The sequence below is a fragment of the Sinohyriopsis cumingii genome, chromosome 4 (genome assembly GCF_028554795.1).
Source record: "Sinohyriopsis cumingii isolate HCF-2022 chromosome 4, ASM2855479v2, whole genome shotgun sequence".
In the NCBI taxonomy this organism is placed as follows: domain Eukaryota; kingdom Metazoa; phylum Mollusca; class Bivalvia; order Unionida; family Unionidae; genus Sinohyriopsis; species Sinohyriopsis cumingii.
The window spans coordinates 39,267,712-39,292,231 of NC_142964.1; the positions used below are offsets into that span (position 1 = coordinate 39,267,712).

The window sequence follows — 24,520 nt, forward strand, 5'->3', positions numbered from 1 at the left end:
AACTTGATGTTATACATTTTCTTCAGAATATCTGTTATGTTATATTACTTATTGTTACCTTCTGTTCTTGCGTTCGATATATCTTCTGTCATACTTACAATATCTTCAGACATCATATTCGTTTCCTTTTGAATTTGTCTTTGATCTTACTATGCTACAATTCACTCCAATCATGGTCGATATATAAGATAAAAAGAAAAACAAACTTTATTAGCAGTAATCTTGATATTGTACAATGGAGAGAATTTTGGTAAACGTCATTAGTAGGCCTGGTTTATATAAGTTCTTTATGGTCGCTCCACATAACCATACTAACAAGATTATAAACGTTTTTAAAGTTGAATTCTGTGTCAATAAATATTGCTACATTAAATTATCAGCGGTAGGGGATCTCAGGAAAAGAAGAATTGTATTGGCAACTAAATTGCTACACCTGTTAATATTTATGAACCAATAAAGACAATTCATACTTTACCTGGAGATAAAAAAAGATATATCTTGCATTATAAAAATAATTTTGTTTATTTTAAGGTAGGATGATTTCGATGTTATATAGATATATTCAATTATTGTAATTTAAATAACCGAAATGCAAGAGAAAGTTTCTTTGGTACATTCGTAGAATATAATTTAGTTGATGTATTGAGGGAATACAATAATAAATGGGAGCCACATTTAAACTTGGAGGAATGGTAACGTAGTGAAACAAATGAGAATGGACTTTCTTTTGGTACGAAACTGCATTCACAATTACTGAAATTGTAAGTGTTGAATCAGTGTATAGGACTGATCATTCTTTTGTAAAATATTAAGACAGTTTTCCAAAGGAATGTAACAGAGAAACATTCTTGAAATTTACTAAGTTATTACTAAAAGAACATTGACATGTGGAAAGAGTAAAGGAGGCTATCTAATAAATTAAAGATCAATATGTATGCGGTGAACAATAGGATAATTTTGAAAATATTCCTATATCTGATTTCAAACCTGTTATAAATTGTCAATGGTTCAATTAAATATTAGAGGAACAACAATTTAATTTGCATCGTTTAGGAAATATAACCTATATCTATAGGAAAGGCAACTACTTGCAAATATCAGGAATTTAAAAGAGAGAAGTGGTGAAAATGAACTTATATAACGGAGGGATGAAAAATGAAAGAGTTAGAAGATATTAAAAACAAATAGATGGATGTTGTATGGATTAGGTCTTTAGCTATGTAGTTTGAAGAAGAAGAGAGTGACCAGATACAAGTAACAAATAGAACTTCATAAGGAAATTAATACCGCCTCTTGTTACTACCAGTGGTTCTTTAACATACGGAATGAAATGTAAGATGATAGGAATGCACCTTATATGAAATGATATAAAAATTGCGATGTTGATCCTACCGATTTAAGAACGCCGCTTAAATGTTGTGACACTCCTAAAGTGTATTATTTACATAAATTCTCCTGAAACGGTCCTTTATCATATACAGAATATGCAAATGTTTTACAAAATATACCTAATGAAAAAGGATATTGGACAGTTTCTAGTGAGGGCGGTTAACATTGGGAATTACCGTTCAAGTAGAGAGAAGGGGAACTGTGATTATATGTATACCAAAAGGTTATAAGCCTAAACAGTATATGTTATATTGGAAATTCATATAAATTCGCATGTGTAATGCAAAATTGCTTCTGCAGAAATTGCAGTCAGAGTTAAAACTGTGCTACCCACATATATGCAAAACGTCCACACACAAAAACAAAAAACGTTTATAAATGGACGATACATTTGAAGATAACATAAGAAACTTATCTGACTTAATCTAGAAATCGCCAATATTCCTTGACTACTTCTTTTAACGAGATTATTTGAAAAGCCATCTGACACAGTTCCGTCGCTATTTAGTGGCAAACTTATGAAGTTTTCCAAGTTTGAAAAACTTATAATATACTGGGTACAACTTCTTTTCTCGGAAAATCAAATCTTGAGCAATTAATAATGGTCAAGTCTCTAATTGGTTTGGTATGGAAAGAGTGTGTAGACAGGGAGATCCAATCTCCCCATATAGTTGCATCCTATTTGCATAGATGTTAGCTCAAGTGATAAGAAAAATTAAACATATTATGGAAATAAACATGGTTAATATAACATAGGTTGTTTCTCAATATGCTGATATGTCACTTGCTATTATGGATCAGTGACATTTTTGATGTCTGCTTTACATTTGTTGTATCAGTGTTCTATACTGTATGGTCTATATATATGGTTTCCATCAGAAGTAGAATTGCTATAATATGAAATATCGTCCCGAATATAAACTTAATTGGGGATTTCCTGAGTTTGCTGTCTTCTTTGTTAAGTTGTCAACAAACGTTGGAGAAATGCAATCTTTAATAACCCATCTAAAATTCGAGCAATCAAGAATCTGCTTATTCATTCGATTAAAAAGATTCGAACTATATTGTGATAGATAGTAATGATAAGCATCTTGATTTTCATTAACATATCCACAGTGCTACAGTGAAGTCAATACACACTTTCACAAGTTTGTATAGCATGGGTCAAAGGATAAAGTGGAAAGAAAAATTAATTTGAAGGATTACCCTGAGATTGGATTAAATATGAGGCTTAGAAGAATATTGCAATATGGCGCCGTGTTAGTATGAAAAGTCCGCTAAGCATGAAAGACGAAGAGGATGCCAGTGATATGGCCACTTTGTTCACATCCAGGTTAGAAATTATAAATCAGTGAATGAACTGATTAAGTTCCGTGCACTTTCCATCACATTAGAGATTTCCATTTATGAAATTGGTACGGGTTCAAACAAGCTATAATATAACTCCATCCACTGTGAAAGACACAGTATTGTGATCTGAAAAGAGAGAGAAATTCATATATCAAGTGCAAGAATGAGACGAAATGAAAATGTGCCCAACATAGGTGTAGAAGTCGTCGTGGCCGAGTGGTTAAGGCGATAGACTAGAAATCTATTGGGGTCTCCCCGCGTAGGTTCGAATCCTACCGGCGACGTAATATTTTTTTATATGGGTCAAAGGTGTGATAGTAGAATACATCAGCCGTACAAGAGAGGGAAACTGCCCGCAATGACATAGGATATGTTTTTACCTATAACCTATGATTTTCTTCGCGGGTTCAAACCAGCTATAATATAACTCCAACCACTCACAGGTGCTCGACGCGAGGTTGATGTTGAGAAAAAAAAATCTAAATAAAAAAATCATACAGAGTGACAACAATACCTTAGATTACCCCCATGACCCATTCTGATATAGGACCCTCTCTATCATAATATATAAGAGAGAAGGTACGGAACTTCCAAATACGTCATTCCACCCATGACCCTCGATTTCCTTCTGCTATTTCCGTTTTTTAAGGCACATGACCAAACTATATTGCTTGTTTTACTCCTGAGATATTTTTCTATCCATCAAGCCATTATTGACTTTTCTGCGATGTATCCAACTGAAGTTACGGACTCCGAAACGTGCGATTTGTTTACTCTGAGATAAGTCCCAGCTCATATGATAATAAGTAAAACCTTTTGAGCCAATCATATTTCGGCGTTGACGTGTGTGCCGCATAGTTTACCTATTTTGAAAATAGAGTCGCATCTATACAATGTATGTGCCGTGAAGAAGACAGTGTCTAATTCTTGCATAGAACAGGATTAACAAAGTTAAATCGAGTTAATGGTAAGTAAAAACGTACTTTTGCATCTACCACTGTTCTGTAATTCAAGAAGGGATGCACCATAGAGTTGAAAACATGGTACATGTAGCGGTTTTCACATGTGCACGCACTTCTCCAAAACGAAACAATTCGCAAAAATCGCACGTTTCGGAGCCCGTAACTTGAGTTTGGTACAACGCAGAAACGTCAATGATGGCTTGATGGATAGATATCACAGGAGTAAAACAAGTCATAGAGTATGATCGTGTGCCTTAAAAAACGGAAATAGCAGATGGAAATCGAGGGTCATGGGTGGAATGAAGTATTCGGAAGTTCCGTACCTTCTCTCTTATACATTATGATAGAGAGGGCCTATGTCAGAAGGGGTCATGGGGGCAATCTAAGGTATTTTTGTCACTCTGTATGATATTTTCCTTTATATTACTGTTTTTTTAATCTTCTCAACATCAAGCTCGCGTCGAGCACCTGTGCATCCACTGTGAAAGACACAGTATTGTGATCTGAAACGAGAGAGAAATTCCTGTATCAACTCAAAAATGAAACGAAACGAAAATGTGCCAAACGTAGGTGTAGAAGTCGTCGTGGCCGAGTGGTTAAGGCGATAGACTAGAAATCTATTGGGGTCTCCCCGCGTAGGTTCGAATCCTACCGGCGACGTAATATTTTTTTATATGGGTCAAAGGTGTGATAGTAGAATACATCAGCCGTACAAGAGAGGGAAACTGCCCGCGAGGACATACGATATGTTTTTACCTATAACCTATGATTTTCTTCGCGGGTTCAAACCAGCTATACTATAACTCCATCCATTCACAGGTGCTCGACGCGAGGTTGATGTTGAGAAAAAAAAATAATTAATCGCTCTTTATGATATTTTCCGTTATATTATTGTTTTTTTTAAATCTTCTCAACATCAAGCTCGCGTCGAGCACCTGTGCATCAACTGTGAAAGACACAGTATTGTGATATGAAAAGAGAGAGACAAATTCCTGTATCAGTTCCAAAATGAAACAAAACGCGAATTTGCCAAACATAGGTGTAGAAGTCGTCGTGGCCGAGTGGTTAAGGCGATAGACTTGAAATCTATTGGGGTTTCCCCGCGTAGGTTCGAATCCTACCGGCGACGTTTTATTTTTTTTTATATGGCAGAGTGTTGTGATAGTAGAATACACGAGCCGTACAAAAGACGGAAACTGACGGCGATGACATAGGGATATTTTATTTACCTATAACCTATGATTTTCTTCATGGGTTCAAGCAAGCTATAATATAACTCCATCCACTGTGAAAGACACATTATAGTGATCTGAAAAGAGAGAGAAATTCATGTATCAAGTCCAAGAATGAGACGAAATGAAAATGTGCCAAACCTAGGTGTAGAAGTCGTCGTGGCCGAGTGGTTAAGGCGATAGACTAGAAATCTATTGGGGTCTCCCCGCGTAGGTTCGAATCCTACCGGCGACGTAATATTTTTTTATATGGGTCAAAGGTGTGATAGTAGAATATATCAGTCGTACAAGAGAGGGAAACTGCCCGCGATGACATAGGGATATGTTTTTACCTATGACCTATGATTTTCTTCACGAGTTAAATTTTGTTTTATATTGATGATGATTAATTGTCACGTGAGTGTAAAAATTTAAACAAGCCATTACTACATCTAGCTGGTCATACCGCCTGATGATATGCACAACACTCTGCTACATAAACCTCTGCTCTTTACATCTTCAACTGTAGCGGACAGATGGAGGAGGAGAGGATGGTTGCCAGAGGTCTTGCCGTCTTCAAATGTAGCGTACAAATGGGGTTGGTGGGTTGGAGGAGGCGGACGGGTGCCAGACGTCTTGAGAAACACAATCCATATTGATGCTGATTAATGATATGTCGGAATATATATGAAGAATGTCTGCAGAAGCTGTTAACAGGGTGACTCACTATCTAAATGTCTATTTTTACTACGTGCAAAAAGTGTGATCGAAACTATGAAAAAATAATAGGAATAATAAAAGCAATGAACTACATGAAACAGAATATTTGCTCCAACATTTTGCGATGATACTACCTTGATTCTTGATGGTTCTTTTCGAATTTCTTAAAACTTCCATTGATGTATTTGATTTGTTTGCAAAGATCGCATGGAATCAAAACTATTGTCATATTAGCAGATGAAAATGGCAACAAATTATTAAAACGATGAACAATATGCTCTGACATTATGTTTTACCTGCTTGGAAACTTTTAATACAAAGAAATATATCTCAAATAGGGGATAATTTTATGGCCATGAACTTATTGATGAAGACACTAATTAGAGTAAACAAAGTACCCATCATGTACAAGAAAGGGATTGAACATAATATAATTGATATTAGCGATGTATTCACTTACCAGGGAAGTGTTCTTGAATTTGAAATCTATAAAGAAACGTAAAACAGCAATGCAAATTATCTTGCCTTCCAAGGGGTCACTCATATTATGAGAGCATTACGAGGAAACTTTAACCTAAATCTGTATACTGGCAGGAATGTGTGACCTTTCAGCCTTAGCAACTAAGAGAGCGAGAGAGATCATAAATCCAAAAACCTTAGCACCATATAAAAAGTTTGAAAAGCAGGTTAATAAAGGGGAACATTTTACTTCGATACTTCTTAGGCCGAGATGCAGCGATAAGCCGCGATGTTTGAAAAGACCTACTGAAGGATAGGTCCTATCACTGAAGCAATCACAAGCAAATCACATTCGCTGCGAAACAGAGAGGAACTGTAAGCCGACACACAGGATCCGGGAAACAAGTCGAAAAGCATTGGTGAAATTTCGAGTAAATGTGGCCTGTACAAATCAATAAGGTACTTAAATCTTATATAATGGAAACGGTTTGGAATATGTTGTTGACGTTGGTGTCATTTACGGCTAACTAACTGTATGTACATACAATATAGGAAATGTGGCACATAATCATCGACGGGTTAGATTGTGAACCGCGAGAGTTACCTTGTTTTAATGGAGAGTAGGGGAGAGGATCATTATTAGTTTCTCTCTTCTGTCTAATTGCATGTGTTTGTGGCTTCAACTACAGGTTTAGAAAAGTGCCGTTTCATTGAACACCTCTTCCAATATTCGATAACTACATCGATTTATACGCATACTTAAGTATAAATTACCGTGTTTATAGTCTACACTTTTAAGATCATTTCTATAAATGTTTTTTCATTCAAGGACTAAATAGAAATATATTTTGCACTTGTTCAGTACATTATACAGTAGCGCACGTATGAACTTCTCCTTTTGTATTTGGGTTTTTAAATACCCAGTCCTACCTTCCATGATTTTGTAAGCTTACCAAAGCTGGCATCATCCTCTGATCACCTTTCATGTCTTTATTCTACATGTCTTGATGTTTCTTCTTTTATTGTTATTGCAGCACCTTCTTTAACTTGATGTTATACATTTTCTTCAGAATATCTGTTATGTTATATTACTTATTGTTACCTTCTGTTCTTGCGTTCGATATATCTTCTGTCATACTTACAATATCTTCAGACATCATATTCGTTTCCTTTTGAATTTGTCTTTGATCTTACTATGCTACAATTCACTCCAATCATGGTCGATATATAAGATAAAAAGAAAAACAAACTTTATTAGCAGTAATCTTGATATTGTACAATGGAGAGAATTTTGGTAAACGTCATTAGTAGGCCTGGTTTATATAAGTTCTTTATGGTCGCTCCACATAACCATACTAACAAGATTATAAACGTTTTTAAAGTTGAATTCTGTGTCAATAAATATTGCTACATTAAATTATCAACGGTAGGGGATCTCAGGAAAAGAAGAATTGTATTGGCAACTAAATTGCTACACCTGTTAATATTTATGAACCAATAAAGACAATTCATACTTTACCTGGAGATAAAAAAAGATATATCTTGCATTATAAAAATAATTTTGTTTATTTTAAGGTAGGATGATTTCGATGTTATATAGATATATTCAATTATTGTAATTTAAATAACCGAAATGCAAGAGAAAGTTTCTTTGGTACATTCGTAGAATATAATTTAGTTGATGTATTGAGGGAATACAATAATAAATGGGAGCCACATTTAAACTTGGAGGAATGGTAACGTAGTGAAACAAATGAGAATGGACTTTCTTTTGGTACGAAACTGCATTCACAATTACTGAAATTGTAAGTGTTGAATCAGTGTATAGGACTGATCATTCTTTTGTAAAATATTAAGACAGTTTTCCAAAGGAATGTAACAGAGAAACATTCTTGAAATTTACTAAGTTATTACTAAAAGAACATTGACATGTGGAAAGAGTAAAGGAGGCTATCTAATAAATTAAAGATCAATATGTATGCGGTGAACAATAGGATAATTTTGAAAATATTCCTATATCTGATTTCAAACCTGTTATAAATTGTCAATGGTTCAATTAAATATTAGAGGAACAACAATTTAATTTGCATCGTTTAGGAAATATATCCTATATCTATAGGAAAGGCAACTACTTGCAAATATCAGGAATTTAAAAGAGAGAAGTGGTGAAAATGAACTTATATAACGGAGGGATGAAAAATGAAAGAGTTAGAAGATATTAAAAACAAATAGATGGATGTTGTATGGATTAGGTCTTTAGCTATGTAGTTTGAAGAAGAAGAGAGTGACCAGATACAAGTAACAAATAGAACTTCATAAGGAAATTAATACCGCCTCTTGTTACTACCAGTGGTTCTTTAACATACGGAATGAAATGTAAGATGATAGGAATGCACCTTATATGAAATGATATAAAAATTGCGATGTTGATCCTACCGATTTAAGAACGCCGCTTAAATGTTGTGACACTCCTAAAGTGTATTATTTACATAAATTCTCCTGAAACGGTCCTTTATCATATACAGAATATGCAAATGTTTTACAAAATATACCTAATGAAAAAGGATATTGGACAGTTTCTAGTGAGGGCGGTTAACATTGGGAATTACCGTTCAAGTAGAGAGAAGGGGAACTGTGATTATATGTATACCAAAAGGTTATAAGCCTAAACAGTATATGTTATATTGGAAATTCATATAAATTCGCATGTGTAATGCAAAATTGCTTCTGTAGAAATTGCAGTCAGAGTTAAAACTGTGCTACCCACATATATGCAAAACGTCCACACACAAAAACAAAAAACGTTTATAAATGGACGATACATTTGAAGATAACATAAGAAACTTATCTGACTTAATCTAGAAATCGCCAATATTCCTTGACTACTTCTTTTAACGAGATTATTTGAAAAGCCATCTGACACAGTTCCGTCGCTATTTAGTGGCAAACTTATGAAGTTTTCCAAGTTTGAAAAACTTATAATATACTGGGTACAACTTCTTTTCTCGGAAAATCAAATCTTGAGCAATTAATAATGGTCAAGTCTCTAATTGGTTTGGTATGGAAAGAGTGTGTAGACAGGGAGATCCAATCTCCCCATATAGTTGCATCCTATTTGCATAGATGTTAGCTCAAGTGATAAGAAAAATTAAACATATTATGGAAATAAACATAGTTAATATAGCATAGGTTGTTTCTCAATATGCTGATATGTCACTTGCTATTATGGATCAGTGACATTTTTGATGTCTGCTTTACATTTGTTGTATCAGTGTTCTATACTGTATGGTTTATATATATGGTTTCCATCAGAAGTAGAATTGCTATAATATGAAATATCGTCCCGAATATAAACTTAATTGGGGATTTCCTGAGTTTGCTGTCTTCTTTGTTAAGTTGTCAACAAACTTTGGAGAAATGCAATCTTTAATAACCCATCTAAAATTCGAGCAATCAAGAATCTGCTTATTCATTCGATTAAAAAGATTCGAACTATATTGTGATAGATAGTAATGATAAGCATCTTGATTTTCATTAACATATCCACAGTGCTACAGTGAAGTCAATACACACTTTCACAAGTTTGTATAGCATGGGTCAAAGGATAAAGTGGAAAGAAAAATTAATTTGAAGGATTACCCTGAGATTGGATTAAATATGAGGCTTAGATGAATATTGCAATATGGCGCCGTGTTAGTATGAAAAGTCCGCTAAGCATGAAAGACGAAGAGGATGCCAGTGATATGGCCACTTTGTTCACATCCAGGTTAGAAATTATAAATCAGTGAATGAACTGATTAAGTTCCGTGCACTTTCCATCACATTAGAGATTTCCATTTATGAAATTGGTACGGGTTCAAACAAGCTATAATATAACTCCATCCACTGTGAAAGACACAGTATTGTGATCTGAAAAGAGAGAGAAATTCATATATCAAGTCCAAGAATGAGACGAAATGAAAATGTGCCCAACATAGGTGTAGAAGTCGTCGTGGCCGAGTGGTTAAGGCGATAGACTAGAAATCTATTGGGGTCTCCCCGCGTAGGTTCGAATCCTACCGGCGACGTAATATTTTTTTATATGGGTCAAATGTGTGATAGTAGAATACATCAGCCGTACAAGAGAGGGAAACTGCCCGCAATGACATAGGATATGTTTTTACCTATAACCTATGATTTTCTTCGCGGGTTCAAACCAGCTATAATATAACTCCAACCACTCACAGGTGCTCGACGCGAGGTTGATGTTGAGAAAAAAAAATCTAAATAAAAAAATCATACAGAGTGACAACAATACCTTAGATTACCCCCATGACCCATTCTGATATAGGACCCTCTCTATCATAATATATAAGAGAGAAGGTACGGAACTTCCAAATACGTCATTCCACCCATGACCCTCGATTTCCTTCTGCTATTTCCGTTTTTTAAGGCGCATGACCAAACTATATTGCTTGTTTTACTCCTGAGATATTTTTCTATCCATCAAGCCATTATTGACTTTTCTGCGATGTATCCAACTGAAGTTACGGACTCCGAAACGTGCGATTTGTTTACTCTGAGATAAGTCCGAGCTCATATGATAATAAGTAAAACCTTTTGAGCCAATCATATTTCGGCGTTGACGTGTGTGCCGCATAGTTTACCTATTTTGAAAATAGAGTCGCATCTATACAATGTATGTGCCGTGAAGAAGACAGTGTCTAATTCTTGTATAGAACAGGATTAACAAAGTTAAATCGAGTTAATGGTAAGTAAAAACGTACTTTTGCATCTACCACTGTTCTGTAATTCAAGAAGGGATGCACCATAGAGTTGAAAACATGGTACATGTAGCGGTTTTCACATGTGCACGCACTTCTCCAAAACGAAACAATTCGCAAAAATCGCACGTTTCGGAGCCCGTAACTTGAGTTTGGTACAACGCAGAAACGTCAATGATGGCTTGATGGATAGATATCACAGGAGTAAAACAAGTCATAGAGTATGATCGTGTGCCTTAAAAAACGGAAATAGCAGATGGAAATCGAGGGTCATGGGTGGAATGAAGTATTCGGAAGTTCCGTACCTTCTCTCTTATACATTATGATAGAGAGGGCCTATGTCAGAAGGGGTCATGGGGGCAATCTAAGGTATTTTTGTCACTCTGTATGATATTTTCCTTTATATTACTGTTTTTTTAATCTTCTCAACATCAAGCTCGCGTCGAGCACCTGTGCATCCACTGTGAAAGACACAGTATTGTGATCTGAAACGAGAGAGAAATTCCTGTATCAACTCAAAAATGAAACGAAACGAAAATGTGCCAAACGTAGGTGTAGAAGTCGTCGTGGCCGAGTGGTTAAGGCGATAGACTAGAAATCTATTGGGGTCTCCCCGCGTAGGTTCGAATCCTACCGGCGACGTAATATTTTTTTATATGGGTCAAAGGTGTGATAGTAGAATACATCAGCCGTACAAGAGAGGGAAACTGCCCGCGAGGACATACGATATGTTTTTACCTATAACCTATGATTTTCTTCGCGGGTTCAAACCAGCTATACTATAACTCCATCCATTCACAGGTGCTCGACGCGAGGTTGATGTTGAGAAAAAAAAATAATTAATCGCTCTTTATGATATTTTCCGTTATATTATTGTTTTTTTTTAAATCTTCTCAACATCAAGCTCGCGTCGAGCACCTGTGCATCAACTGTGAAAGACACAGTATTGTGATATGAAAAGAGAGAGACAAATTCCTGTATCAGTTCCAAAATGAAACAAAACGCGAATTTGCCAAACATAGGTGTAGAAGTCGTCGTGGCCGAGTGGTTAAGGCGATAGACTTGAAATCTATTGGGGTTTCCCCGCGTAGGTTCGAATCCTACCGGCGACGTTTTATTTTTTTTTATATGGCAGAGTGTTGTGATAGTAGAATACACGAGCCGTACAAAAGACGGAAACTGACGGCGATGACATAGGGATATTTTATTTACCTATAACCTATGATTTTCTTCATGGGTTCAAGCAAGCTATAATATAACTCCATCCACTGTGAAAGACACATTATAGTGATCTGAAAAGAGAGAGAAATTCATGTATCAAGTCCAAGAATGAAAAGAAATGAAAATGTGCCAAACCTAGGTGTAGAAGTCGTCGTGGCCGAGTGGTTAAGGCGATAGACTAGAAATCTATTGGGGTCTCCCCGCGTAGGTTCGAATCCTACCGGCGACGTAATATTTTTTTATATGGGTCAAAGGTGTGATAGTAGAATATATCAGTCGTACAAGAGAGGGAAACTGCCCGCGATGACATAGGGATATGTTTTTACCTATGACCTATGATTTTCTTCACGAGTTAAATTTTGTTTTATATTGATGATGATTAATTGTCACGTGAGTGTAAAAATTTAAACAAGCCATTACTACATCTAGCTGGTCATACCGCCTGATGATATGCACAACACTCTGCTACATAATCCTCTGCTCTTTACATCTTCAACTGTAGCGGACAGATTGAGGAGGAGAGGATGGTTGCCAGAGGTCTTGCCGTCTTCAAATGTAGCGTACAAATGGGGTTGGTGGGTTGGAGGAGGCGGACGGGTGCCAGACGTCTTGAGAAACACAATCCATATTGATGCTGATTAATGATATGTCGGAATATATATGAAGAATGTCTGCAGAAGCTGTTAACAGGGTGACTCACTATCTAAATGTCTATTTTTACTACGTGCAAAAAGTGTGATCGAAACTATGAAAAAATAATAGGAATAATAAAAGCAATGAACTACATGAAACAGAATATTTGCTCCAACATTTTGCGATGATACTACTTTGATTCTTGATGGTTCTTTTCGAATTTCTTAAAACTTCCATTGATGTATTTGATTTGTTTGCAAAGATCGCATGGAATCAAAACTATTGTCATATTAGCAGATGAAAATGGCAACAAATTATTAAAACGATGAACAATATGCTCTGACATTATGTTTTACCTGCTTGGAAACTTTTAATCCAAAGAAATATATCTCAAATAGGGGATAATTTTATGGCCATGAACCTATTGATGAAGACACTAATTAGAGTAAACAAAGTACCCATCATGTACAAGAAAGGGATTGAACATAATATAATTGCTATTAGCGATGTATTCACTTACCAGGGAAGTGTTCTTGAATTTGAAATCTATAAAGAAACGTAAAACAGCAATGCAAATTATCTTGCCTTCCAAGGGGTCACTCATATTATGAGAGCATTACGAGGAAACTTTAACCTAAATCTGTATACTGGCAGGAATGTGTGACCTTTCAGCCTTAGCAACTAAGAGAGCGAGAGAGATCATAAATCCAAAAACCTTAGCACCATATAAAAAGTTTGAAAAGCAGGTTAATAAAGGGGAACATTTTACTTCGATACTTCTTAGGCCGAGATGCAGCGATAAGCCGCGATGTTTGAAAAGACCTACTGAAGGATAGGTCCTATCACTGAAGCAATCACAAGCAAATCACATTCGCTGCGAAACAGAGAGGAACTGTAAGCCGACACACAGGATCCGGGAAACAAGTCGCAAAGCATTGGTGAAATTTAGAGTAAATGTGGCCTGTACAAATCAATAAGGTACTTAAATCTTATATAATGGAAACGGTTTGGAATATGTTGTTGACGTTGGTGTAAGTTACGGCTAACTAACTGTATGTACATACAATATAGGAAATGTGGCACATAATCATCGACGGGTTAGATTGTGAACCGCGAGAGTTACCTTGTTTTAATGGAGAGTAGGGGAGAGGATCATTATTAGTTTCTCTCTTCTGTCTAATTGCATGTGTTTGTGGCTTCAACTACAGGTTTAGAAAAGTGCCGTTTCATTGAACACCTCTTCCAATATTCGATAACTACATCGATTTATACGCATACTTAAGTATAAATTACCGTGTTTATAGTCTACACTTTTAAGATCATTTCTATAAACGTTTTTTCATTCAAGGACTAAATAGAAATATATTTTGCACTTGTTCAGTACATTATACAGTAGCGCACGTATGAACTTCTCCTTTTGTATTTGGGTTTTTAAATACCCAGTCCTACCTTCCATGATTTTGTAAGCTTACCAAAGCTGGCATCATCCTCTGATCACCTTTCATGTCTTTATTCTACATGTGTTGATGTTTGTTTTTCTTTTATTGTTATTGCAGCACCTTCTTTAACTTGATGTTATACATTTTCTTCAGAATATCTGTTATGTTATATTACTTATTGTTACCTTCTGTTCTTGCGTTCGATATACCTTCTGTCTTACTTACAATATCTTCAGACATCATATTCGTTTCCTTTTGAATTTGTCTTTGATCTTACTATGCTACAATTCACTCCAATCATGGTCGATATATAAGATAAAAAGAAAAACAAACTTTATTAGCAGTAATCTTGATATTGTACAATGGAGAGAATTTTGGTAAACGTCATTAGTAGGCCTGGTTTATATAAGTTCTTTATGGTCGCTCCACATAACCATACTAACAAGATTATAAACGTTTTTAAAGTTGAATTCTGTGTCAATAAATATTGCTACATTAAATTATCAACGGTAGGGGATCTCAGGAAAAGAAGAATTGTATTGGCAACTAAATTGCTACACCTATTAATATTTATGAACCAATAAAGACAATTCATACTTTACCTGGAGATAAAAAAAGATATATCTTGCATTATAAAAATAATTTTGTTTATTTTAAGGTAGGATGATTTCGATGTTATATAGATATATTCAATTATTGTAATTTAAATAACCGAAATGCAAGAGAAAGTTTCTTTGGTACATTCGTAGAATATAATTTAGTTGATGTATTGAGGGAATACAATAATAAATGGGAGCCACATTTAAACTTGGAGGAATGGTAACGTAGTGAAACAAATGAGAATGGACTTTCTTTTGGTACGAAACTGCATTCACAATTACTGAAATTGTAAGTGTTGAATCAGTGTATAGGACTGATCATTCTTTTGTAAAATATTAAGACAGTTTTCCAAAGGAATGTAACAGAGAAACATTCTTGAAATTTACTAAGTTATTACTAAAAGAACATTGACATGTGGAAAGAGTAAAGGAGGCTATCTAATAAATTAAAGATCAATATGTATGCGGTGAACAATAGGATAATTTTGAAAATATTCCTATATCTGATTTCAAACCTGTTATAAATTGTCAATGGTTCAATTAAATATTAGAGGAACAACAATTTAATTTGCATCGTTTAGGAAATATATCCTATATCTATAGGAAAGGCAACTACTTGCAAATATCAGGAATTTAAAAGAGAGAAGTGGTGAAAATGAACTTATATAACGGAGGGATGAAAAATGAAAGAGTTAGAAGATATTAAAAACAAATAGATGGATGTTGTATGGATTAGGTCTTTAGCTATGTAGTTTGAAGAGGAAGAGAGTGACCAGATACAAGTAACAAATAGAACTTCATAAGGAAATTAATACCGCCTCTTGTTGGTACCAGCGGTTCTTTAACATACGGAATGAAATGTAAGATGATAGGAATGCACCTTATATGAAATGATATAAAAATTGCGATGTTGATCCTACCGATTTAAGAACGCCGCTTAAATATTGTGACACTCCTAAAGTGTATTATTTACATAAATTCTCCTGAAACGGTCCTTGATCATATACAGAATATGCAAATGTTTTACAAAATATACCTAATGAAAAAGATATTGGACAGTTTCTAGTGAGGGCGGTTAACATTGGGAATTACCGTTCAAGTAGAGAGAAGGGGAACTGTGATTATATCTATACCAAAAGCTTATAAGCCTAAACAGTACATGTTATATTGGAAATTCATATAAATTCACATGTGTAATGCAAAATTGCTTCTGCAGAAATTGCAGTCAGAGTTAAAACTGTGCTACCCACATATATGCAAAACGTCCACACACAAAAACAAAAAACGTTTATAAATGGACGATACATTTGAAGATAACATAAGAAACTTATCTGACTTAATCTAGAAATCGCCAATATTCCTTGACTACTTCTTTTAACGAGATTATTTGAAAAACCATCTGACACAGTTCCGTCGCTATTTAGTGGCAAAGTTATGAAGTTTTCCAAGTTTGAAAAACTTATAATATACTGGGTACAACTTCTTTTCTCGGAAAATCAAATCTTGAGCAATTAATAATGGTCAAGTCTCTAATTGGTTTGGTATGGAAAGAGTGTGTAGACAGGGAGATCCAACCTCCCCATATAGTTGCATCCTATTTGCATAGATGTTAGCTCAAGTGATAAGAAAAATTAAACATATTATGGAAATAAACATAGTTAATATAGCATAGGTTGTTTCTCAATATGCTGATATGTCACTTGCTATTATGGATCAGTGACATTTTTGATGTCTGCTTTACATTTGTTGTATCAGTGTTCTATACTGTATGGTTTATATATATGGTTTCCATCAGAAGTAGAATTGCTATAATATGAAATATCGTCCCGAATATAAACTTAATTGGGGATTTCCTGAGTTTGCTGTCTTCTTTGTTAAGTTGTCAACAAACTTTGGAGAAATGCAATCTTTAATAACCCATCTAAAATTCGAGCAATCAAGAATCTGCTTATTCATTCGATTAAAAAGATTCGAACTATATTGTGATAGATAGTAATGATAAGCATCTTGATTTTCATTAACATATCCACAGTGCTACAGTGAAGTCAATACACACTTTCACAAGTTTGTATAGCATGGGTCAAAGGATAAAGTGGAAAGAAAAATTAATTTGAAGGATTACCCTGAGATTGGATTAAATATGAGGCTTAGATGAATATTGCAATATGGCGCCGTGTTAGTATGAAAAGTCCGCTAAGCATGAAAGACGAAGAGGATGCCAGTGATATGGCCACTTTGTTCACATCCAGGTTAGAAATTATAAATCAGTGAATGAACTGATTAAGTTCCGTGCACTTTCCATCACATTAGAGATTTCCATTTATGAAATTGGTACGGGTTCAAACAAGCTATAATATAACTCCATCCACTGTGAAAGACACAGTATTGTGATCTGAAAAGAGAGAGAAATTCATATATCAAGTCCAAGAATGAGACGAAATGAAAATGTGCCCAACATAGGTGTAGAAGTCGTCGTGGCCGAGTGGTTAAGGCGATAGACTAGAAATCTATTGGGGTCTCCCCGCGTAGGTTCGAATCCTACCGGCGACGTAATATTTTTTTATATGGGTCAAATGTGTGATAGTAGAATACATCAGCCGTACAAGAGAGGGAAACTGCCCGCAATGACATAGGATATGTTTTTACCTATAACCTATGATTTTCTTCGCGGGTTCAAACCAGCTATAATATAACTCCAACCACTCACAGGTGCTCGACGCGAGGTTGATGTTGAGAAAAAAAAATCTAAATAAAAAAATCATACAGAGTGACAACAATACCTTAGATTACCCCCATGACCCATTCTGATATAGGACCCTCTCTATCATAATATATAAGAGAGAAGGTACGGAACTTCCAAATACGTCATTCCACCCATGACCCTCGATTTCCTTCTGCTATTTCCGTTTTTTAAGGCGCATGACCAAACTATATTGCTTGTTTTACTCCTGAGATATTTTTCTATCCATCAAGCCATTATTGACTTTTCTGCGATGTATCCAACTGAAGTTACGGACTCCGAAACGTGCGATTTGTTTACTCTGAGATAAGTCCGAGCTCATATGATAATAAGTAAAACCTTTTGAGCCAATCATATTTCGGCGTTGACGTGTGTGCCGCATAGTTTACCTATTTTGAAAATAGAGTCGCATCTATACAATGTATGTGCCGTGAAGAAGACAGTGTCTAATTCTTGTATAGAACAGGATTAACAAAGTTAAATCGAGTTAATGGTAAGTAAAAACGTACTTTTGCATCTACCACTGTTCTGTAATTCAAGAAGGGATGCACCATAGAGTTGAAAACATGGTACATGTAGCGGTTTTCACATGTGCACGCACTTCTCCAAAACGAAACAATTCGCAAAAATCGCACGTTTCGGAGCCCGTAACTTGAGTTTGGTACAACGCAGAAACGTCAATGATGGCTTGATGGATAGATATCACAGGAGTAAAACAAGTCATAGAGTATGATCGTGTGCCTTAAAAAACGGAAATAGCAGATGGAAATCGAGGGTCATGGGTGGAATGAAGTATTCGGAAGTTCCGTACCTTCTCTCTTATACATTATGATAGAGAGGGCCTATGTCAGAAGGGGTCATGGGGGCAATCTAAGGTATTTTTGTCACTCTGTATGATATTTTCCTTTATATTACTGTTTTTTTAATCTTCTCAACATCAAGCTCGCGTCGAGCACCTGTGCATCCACTGTGAAAGACACAGTATTGTGATCTGAAACGAGAGAGAAATTCCTGTATCAACTCAAAAATGAAACGAAACGAAAATGTGCCAAACGTAGGTGTAGAAGTCGTCGTGGCCGAGTGGTTAAGGCGATAGACTAGAAATCTATTGGGGTCTCCCCGCGTAGGTTCGAATCCTACCGGCGACGTAATATTTTTTTATATGGGTCAAAGGTGTGATAGTAGAATACATCAGCCGTACAAGAGAGGGAAACTGCCCGCGAGGACATACGATATGTTTTTACCTATAACCTATGATTTTCTTCGCGGGTTCAAACCAGCTATACTATAACTCCATCCATTCACAGGTGCTCGACGCGAGGTTGATGTTGAGAAAAAAAAATAATTAATCGCTCTTTATGATATTTTCCGTTATATTATTGTTTTTTTTTAAATCTTCTCAACATCAAGCTCGCGTCGAGCACCTGTGCATCAACTGTGAAAGACACAGTATTGTGATATGAAAAGAGAGAGACAAATTCCTGTATCAGTTCCAAAATGAAACAAAACGCGAATTTGCCAAACATAGGTGTAGAAGTCGTCGTGGCCGAGTGGTTAAGGCGATAGACTTGAAATCTATTGGGGTTTCCCCGCGTAGGTTCGAATCCTACCGGCGACGTTTTATTTTTTTTTATATGGCAGAGTGTTGTGATAGTAGAATACACGAGCCGTACAAAAGACGGAAACTGACGGCGATGACATAGGGATATTTTATTTACCTATAACCTATGATTTTCTTCATGGGTTCAAGCAAGCTATAATATAACTCCATCCACTGTGAAAGACACATTATAGTGATCTGAAAAGAGAGAGAAATTCATGTATCAAGTCCAAGAATGAAAAGAAATGAAAATGTGCCAAACCTAGGTGTAGAAGTCGTCGTGGCCGAGTGGTTAAGGCGATAGACTAGAAATCTATTGGGGTCTCCCCGCGTAGGTTCGAATCCTACCGGCGACGTAATATTTTTTTATATGGGTCAAAGGTGTGATAGTAGAATATATCAGTCGTACAAGAGAGGGAAACTGCCCGCGATGACATAGGGATATGTTTTTACCTATGACCTATGATTTTCTTCACGAGTTAAATTTTGTTTTATATTGATGATGATTAATTGTCACGTGAGTGTAAAAATTTAAACAAGCCATTACTACATCTAGCTGGTCATACCGCCTGATGATATGCACAACACTCTGCTACATAATCCTCTGCTCTTTACATCTTCAACTGTAGCGGACAGATTGAGGAGGAGAGGATGGTTGCCAGAGGTCTTGCCGTCTTCAAATGTAGCGTACAAATGGGGTTGGTGGGTTGGAGGAGGCGGACGGGTGCCAGACGTCTTGAGAAACACAATCCATATTGATGCTGATTAATGATATGTCGGAATATATATGAAGAATGTCTGCAGAAGCTGTTAACAGGGTGACTCACTATCTAAATGTCTATTTTTACTACGTGCAAAAAGTGTGATCGAAACTATGAAAAAATAATAGGAATAATAAAAGCAATGAACTACATGAAACAGAATATTTGCTCCAACATTTTGCGATGATACTACTTTGATTCTTGATGGTTCTTTTCGAATTTCTTAAAACTTCCATTGATGTATTTGATTTGTTTGCAAAGATCGCATGGAATCAAAACTATTGTCATATTAGCAGATGAAAATGGCAACAAATTATTAAAACGATGAACAATATGCTCTGACATTATGTTTTACCTGCTTGGAAACTTTTAATCCAAAGAAATATATCTCAAATAGGGGATAATTTTATGGCCATGAACCTATTGATGAAGACACTAATTAGAGTAAACAAAGTACCCATCATGTACAAGAAAGGGATTGAACATAATATAATTGCTATTAGCGATGTATTCACTTACCAGGGAAGTGTTCTTGAATTTGAAATCTATAAAGAAACGTAAAACAGCAATGCAAATTATCTTGCCTTCCAAGGGGTCACTCATATTATGAGAGCATTACGAGGAAACTTTAACCTAAATCTGTATACTGGCAGGAATGTGTGACCTTTCAGCCTTAGCAACTAAGAGAGCGAGAGAGATCATAAATCCAAAAACCTTAGCACCATATAAAAAGTTTGAAAAGCAGGTTAATAAAGGGGAACATTTTACTTCGATACTTCTTAGGCCGAGATGCAGCGATAAGCCGCGATGTTTGAAAAGACCTACTGAAGGATAGGTCCTATCACTGAAGCAATCACAAGCAAATCACATTCGCTGCGAAACAGAGAGGAACTGTAAGCCGACACACAGGATCCGGGAAACAAGTCGCAAAGCATTGGTGAAATTTAGAGTAAATGTGGCCTGTACAAATCAATAAGGTACTTAAATCTTATATAATGGAAACGGTTTGGAATATGTTGTTGACGTTGGTGTAAGTTACGGCTAACTAACTGTATGTACATACAATATAGGAAATGTGGCACATAATCATCGACGGGTTAGATTGTGAACCGCGAGAGTTACCTTGTTTTAATGGAGAGTAGGGGAGAGGATCATTATTAGTTTCTCTCTTCTGTCTAATTGCATGTGTTTGTGGCTTCAACTACAGGTTTAGAAAAGTGCCGTTTCATTGAACACCTCTTCCAATATTCGATAACTACATCGATTTATACGCATACTTAAGTATAAATTACCGTGTTTATAGTCTACACTTTTAAGATCATTTCTATAAACGTTTTTTCATTCAAGGACTAAATAGAAATATATTTTGCACTTGTTCAGTACATTATACAGTAGCGCACGTATGAACTTCTCCTTTTGTATTTGGGTTTTTAAATACCCAGTCCTACCTTCCATGATTTTGTAAGCTTACCAAAGCTGGCATCATCCTCTGATCACCTTTCATGTCTTTATTCTACATGTGTTGATGTTTGTTTTTCTTTTATTGTTATTGCAGCACCTTCTTTAACTTGATGTTATACATTTTCTTCAGAATATCTGTTATGTTATATTACTTATTGTTACCTTCTGTTCTTGCGTTCGATATACCTTCTGTCTTACTTACAATATCTTCAGACATCATATTCGTTTCCTTTTGAATTTGTCTTTGATCTTACTATGCTACAATTCACTCCAATCATGGTCGATATATAAGATAAAAAGAAAAACAAACTTTATTAGCAGTAATCTTGATATTGTACAATGGAGAGAATTTTGGTAAACGTCATTAGTAGGCCTGGTTTATATAAGTTCTTTATGGTCGCTCCACATAACCATACTAACAAGATTATAAACGTTTTTAAAGTTGAATTCTGTGTCAATAAATATTGCTACATTAAATTATCAACGGTAGGGGATCTCAGGAAAAGAAGAATTGTATTGGCAACTAAATTGCTACACCTATTAATATTTATGAACCAATAAAGACAATTCATACTTTACCTGGAGATAAAAAAAGATATATCTTGCATTATAAAAATAATTTTGTTTATTTTAAGGTAGGATGATTTCGATGTTATATAGATATATTCAATTATTGTAATTTAAATAACCGAAATGCAAGAGAAAGTTTCTTTGGTACATTCGTAGAATATAATTTAGTTGATGTATTGAGGGAATACAATAATAAATGGGAGCCACATTTAAACTTGGAGGAATGGTAACGTAGTGAAACAAATGAGAATGGACTTTCTTTTGGTACGAAACTGCATTCACAATTACTGAAATTGTAAGTGTTGAATCAGTGTATAGGACTGATCATTCTTTTGTAAAATATTAAGACAGTTTTCCAAAGGAATGTAACAGAGAAACATTCTTGAAATTTACTAAGTTATTACTAAAAGAACATTGACATGTGGAAAGAGTAAAGGAGGCTATCTAATAAATTAAAGATCAATATGTATGCGGTGAACAATAGGATAATTTTGAAAATATTCCTATATCTGATTTCAAACCTGTTATAAATTGTCAATGGTTCAATTAAATATTAGAGGAACAACAATTTAATTTGCATCGTTTAGGAAATATATCCTATATCTATAGGAAAGGCAACTACTTGCAAATATCAGGAATTTAAAAGAGAGAAGTGGTGAAAATGAACTTATATAACGGAGGGATGAAAAATGAAAGAGTTAGAAGATATTAAAAACAAATAGATGGATGTTGTATGGATTAGGTCTTTAGCTATGTAGTTTGAAGAGGAAGAGAGTGACCAGATACAAGTAACAAATAGAACTTCATAAGGAAATTAATACCGCCTCTTGTTGGTACCAGCGGTTCTTTAACATACGGAATGAAATGTAAGATGATAGGAATGCACCTTATATGAAATGATATAAAAATTGCGATGTTGATCCTACCGATTTAAGAACGCCGCTTAAATATTGTGACACTCCTAAAGTGTATTATTTACATAAATTCTCCTGAAACGGTCCTTGATCATATACAGAATATGCAAATGTTTTACAAAATATACCTAATGAAAAAGATATTGGACAGTTTCTAGTGAGGGCGGTTAACATTGGGAATTACCGTTCAAGTAGAGAGAAGGGGAACTGTGATTATATCTATACCAAAAGCTTATAAGCCTAAACAGTACATGTTATATTGGAAATTCATATAAATTCACATGTGTAATGCAAAATTGCTTCTGCAGAAATTGCAGTCAGAGTTAAAACTGTGCTACCCACATATATGCAAAACGTCCACACACAAAAACAAAAAACGTTTATAAATGGACGATACATTTGAAGATAACATAAGAAACTTATCTGACTTAATCTAGAAATCGCCAATATTCCTTGACTACTTCTTTTAACGAGATTATTTGAAAAACCATCTGACACAGTTCCGTCGCTATTTAGTGGCAAAGTTATGAAGTTTTCCAAGTTTGAAAAACTTATAATATACTGGGTACAACTTCTTTTCTCGGAAAATCAAATCTTGAGCAATTAATAATGGTCAAGTCTCTAATTGGTTTGGTATGGAAAGAGTGTGTAGACAGGGAGATCCAACCTCCCCATATAGTTGCATCCTATTTGCATAGATGTTAGCTCAAGTGATAAGAAAAATTAAACATATTATGGAAATAAACATAGTTAATATAACATAGGTTTTTTCTCAATATGCTGATATGTCACTTGCTATTATGGATCAGTGACATTTTTGATGTCTGCTTTACATTTGTTGTATCAGTATTCTATACTGTATGGTCTATATATATGGTTTCCATCAGAAGTAGAATTGCTATAATATGAAATATCGTCCCGAATATAAACTTAATTGGGGATTTCCTGAGTTTGCTGTCTTCTTTGTTAAGTTGTCAACAAAACGTTGGAGAAATGCAATCTTTAATAACCCATCTAAAATTCGAGCAATCAAGAATCTGCTTATTCATTCGATTAAAAAGATTCGAACTATATTGTGATAGATAGTAATGATAAGCATCTTGATTTTCATTAACATATCCACAGTGCTACAGTGAAGTCAATACACACTTTCACAAGTTTGTATAGCATGGGTCAAAGGATAAAGTGGAAAGAAAAATTAATTTGAAGGATTACCCTGAGATTGGATTAAATATGAGGCTTAGAAGAATATTGCAATATGGCGCCATGTTAGAATGAAAAGTAAGCTAAGCATGAAAGACGCAGAAGATGCCAGTGATATGGCCATTTTATTTACAGCCAGGTTATAAATTATGTGTGTGTGTGTGTGTGTGGTTTGGATTTTTTAACGTAGCTTTAACAATGTTTCAGTCATATCGCTAGGATGTAAGCAGTGTAACAGTTTATAGTGATGTCTAGCACTGGAGCATCATGCCACAGACATGTAGCATGATGTCCCATCCAGTCACATTATCCTGACACCAGGGCTACCTGTCCTAACAATAACCTATTATGCTGAGCGCCAAGCGAGGCATCTGTTAGTACCATTTTTTTAAGTCTTTGGTATGATTTGGCCGGGGATCGAACCCACGACCTCCCGCATCTTAGGCGGACGCTCTAACCACTAGGCCACCGGAGCGGTTGTAGAAATTATAAATCAATGAATGAACTGACTAAGTTTTGTGCACA

General features: G+C 35.4%; 12 non-coding genes across 12 annotated transcripts; all 12 read left to right on the forward strand.

The window, feature by feature from the left end:
- The first annotated feature begins 2,941 nt into the window (after nt 1-2,941).
- Trnas-aga (transfer RNA serine (anticodon AGA)) lies at nt 2,942-3,023 on the forward strand. The gene has a single exon. It is a non-coding gene; the product is annotated as a tRNA-Ser (tRNA).
- Nucleotides 3,024-4,279: 1,256 nt separating this feature from the next.
- Nucleotides 4,280-4,361, forward strand: Trnas-aga (transfer RNA serine (anticodon AGA)). Its single transcript has one exon. It is a non-coding gene; the product is annotated as a tRNA-Ser (tRNA).
- A 387-nt stretch (nt 4,362-4,748) lies between these two features.
- On the forward strand, nt 4,749-4,830 carry Trnas-uga (transfer RNA serine (anticodon UGA)). Its single transcript has one exon. It is a non-coding gene; the product is annotated as a tRNA-Ser (tRNA).
- Nucleotides 4,831-5,086: 256 nt separating this feature from the next.
- Nucleotides 5,087-5,168, forward strand: Trnas-aga (transfer RNA serine (anticodon AGA)). The gene has a single exon. It is a non-coding gene; the product is annotated as a tRNA-Ser (tRNA).
- Nucleotides 5,169-10,076: 4,908 nt separating this feature from the next.
- On the forward strand, nt 10,077-10,158 carry Trnas-aga (transfer RNA serine (anticodon AGA)). The gene has a single exon. It is a non-coding gene; the product is annotated as a tRNA-Ser (tRNA).
- Nucleotides 10,159-11,414: 1,256 nt separating this feature from the next.
- Nucleotides 11,415-11,496, forward strand: Trnas-aga (transfer RNA serine (anticodon AGA)). Its single transcript has one exon. It is a non-coding gene; the product is annotated as a tRNA-Ser (tRNA).
- A 388-nt stretch (nt 11,497-11,884) lies between these two features.
- Trnas-uga (transfer RNA serine (anticodon UGA)) lies at nt 11,885-11,966 on the forward strand. Its single transcript has one exon. It is a non-coding gene; the product is annotated as a tRNA-Ser (tRNA).
- Nucleotides 11,967-12,222: 256 nt separating this feature from the next.
- Nucleotides 12,223-12,304, forward strand: Trnas-aga (transfer RNA serine (anticodon AGA)). The gene has a single exon. It is a non-coding gene; the product is annotated as a tRNA-Ser (tRNA).
- Nucleotides 12,305-17,214: 4,910 nt separating this feature from the next.
- Nucleotides 17,215-17,296, forward strand: Trnas-aga (transfer RNA serine (anticodon AGA)). Its single transcript has one exon. It is a non-coding gene; the product is annotated as a tRNA-Ser (tRNA).
- Nucleotides 17,297-18,552: 1,256 nt separating this feature from the next.
- Nucleotides 18,553-18,634, forward strand: Trnas-aga (transfer RNA serine (anticodon AGA)). The gene has a single exon. It is a non-coding gene; the product is annotated as a tRNA-Ser (tRNA).
- A 388-nt stretch (nt 18,635-19,022) lies between these two features.
- Trnas-uga (transfer RNA serine (anticodon UGA)) lies at nt 19,023-19,104 on the forward strand. The gene has a single exon. It is a non-coding gene; the product is annotated as a tRNA-Ser (tRNA).
- A 256-nt stretch (nt 19,105-19,360) lies between these two features.
- On the forward strand, nt 19,361-19,442 carry Trnas-aga (transfer RNA serine (anticodon AGA)). Its single transcript has one exon. It is a non-coding gene; the product is annotated as a tRNA-Ser (tRNA).
- Nucleotides 19,443-24,520: the final 5,078 nt, after the last annotated feature.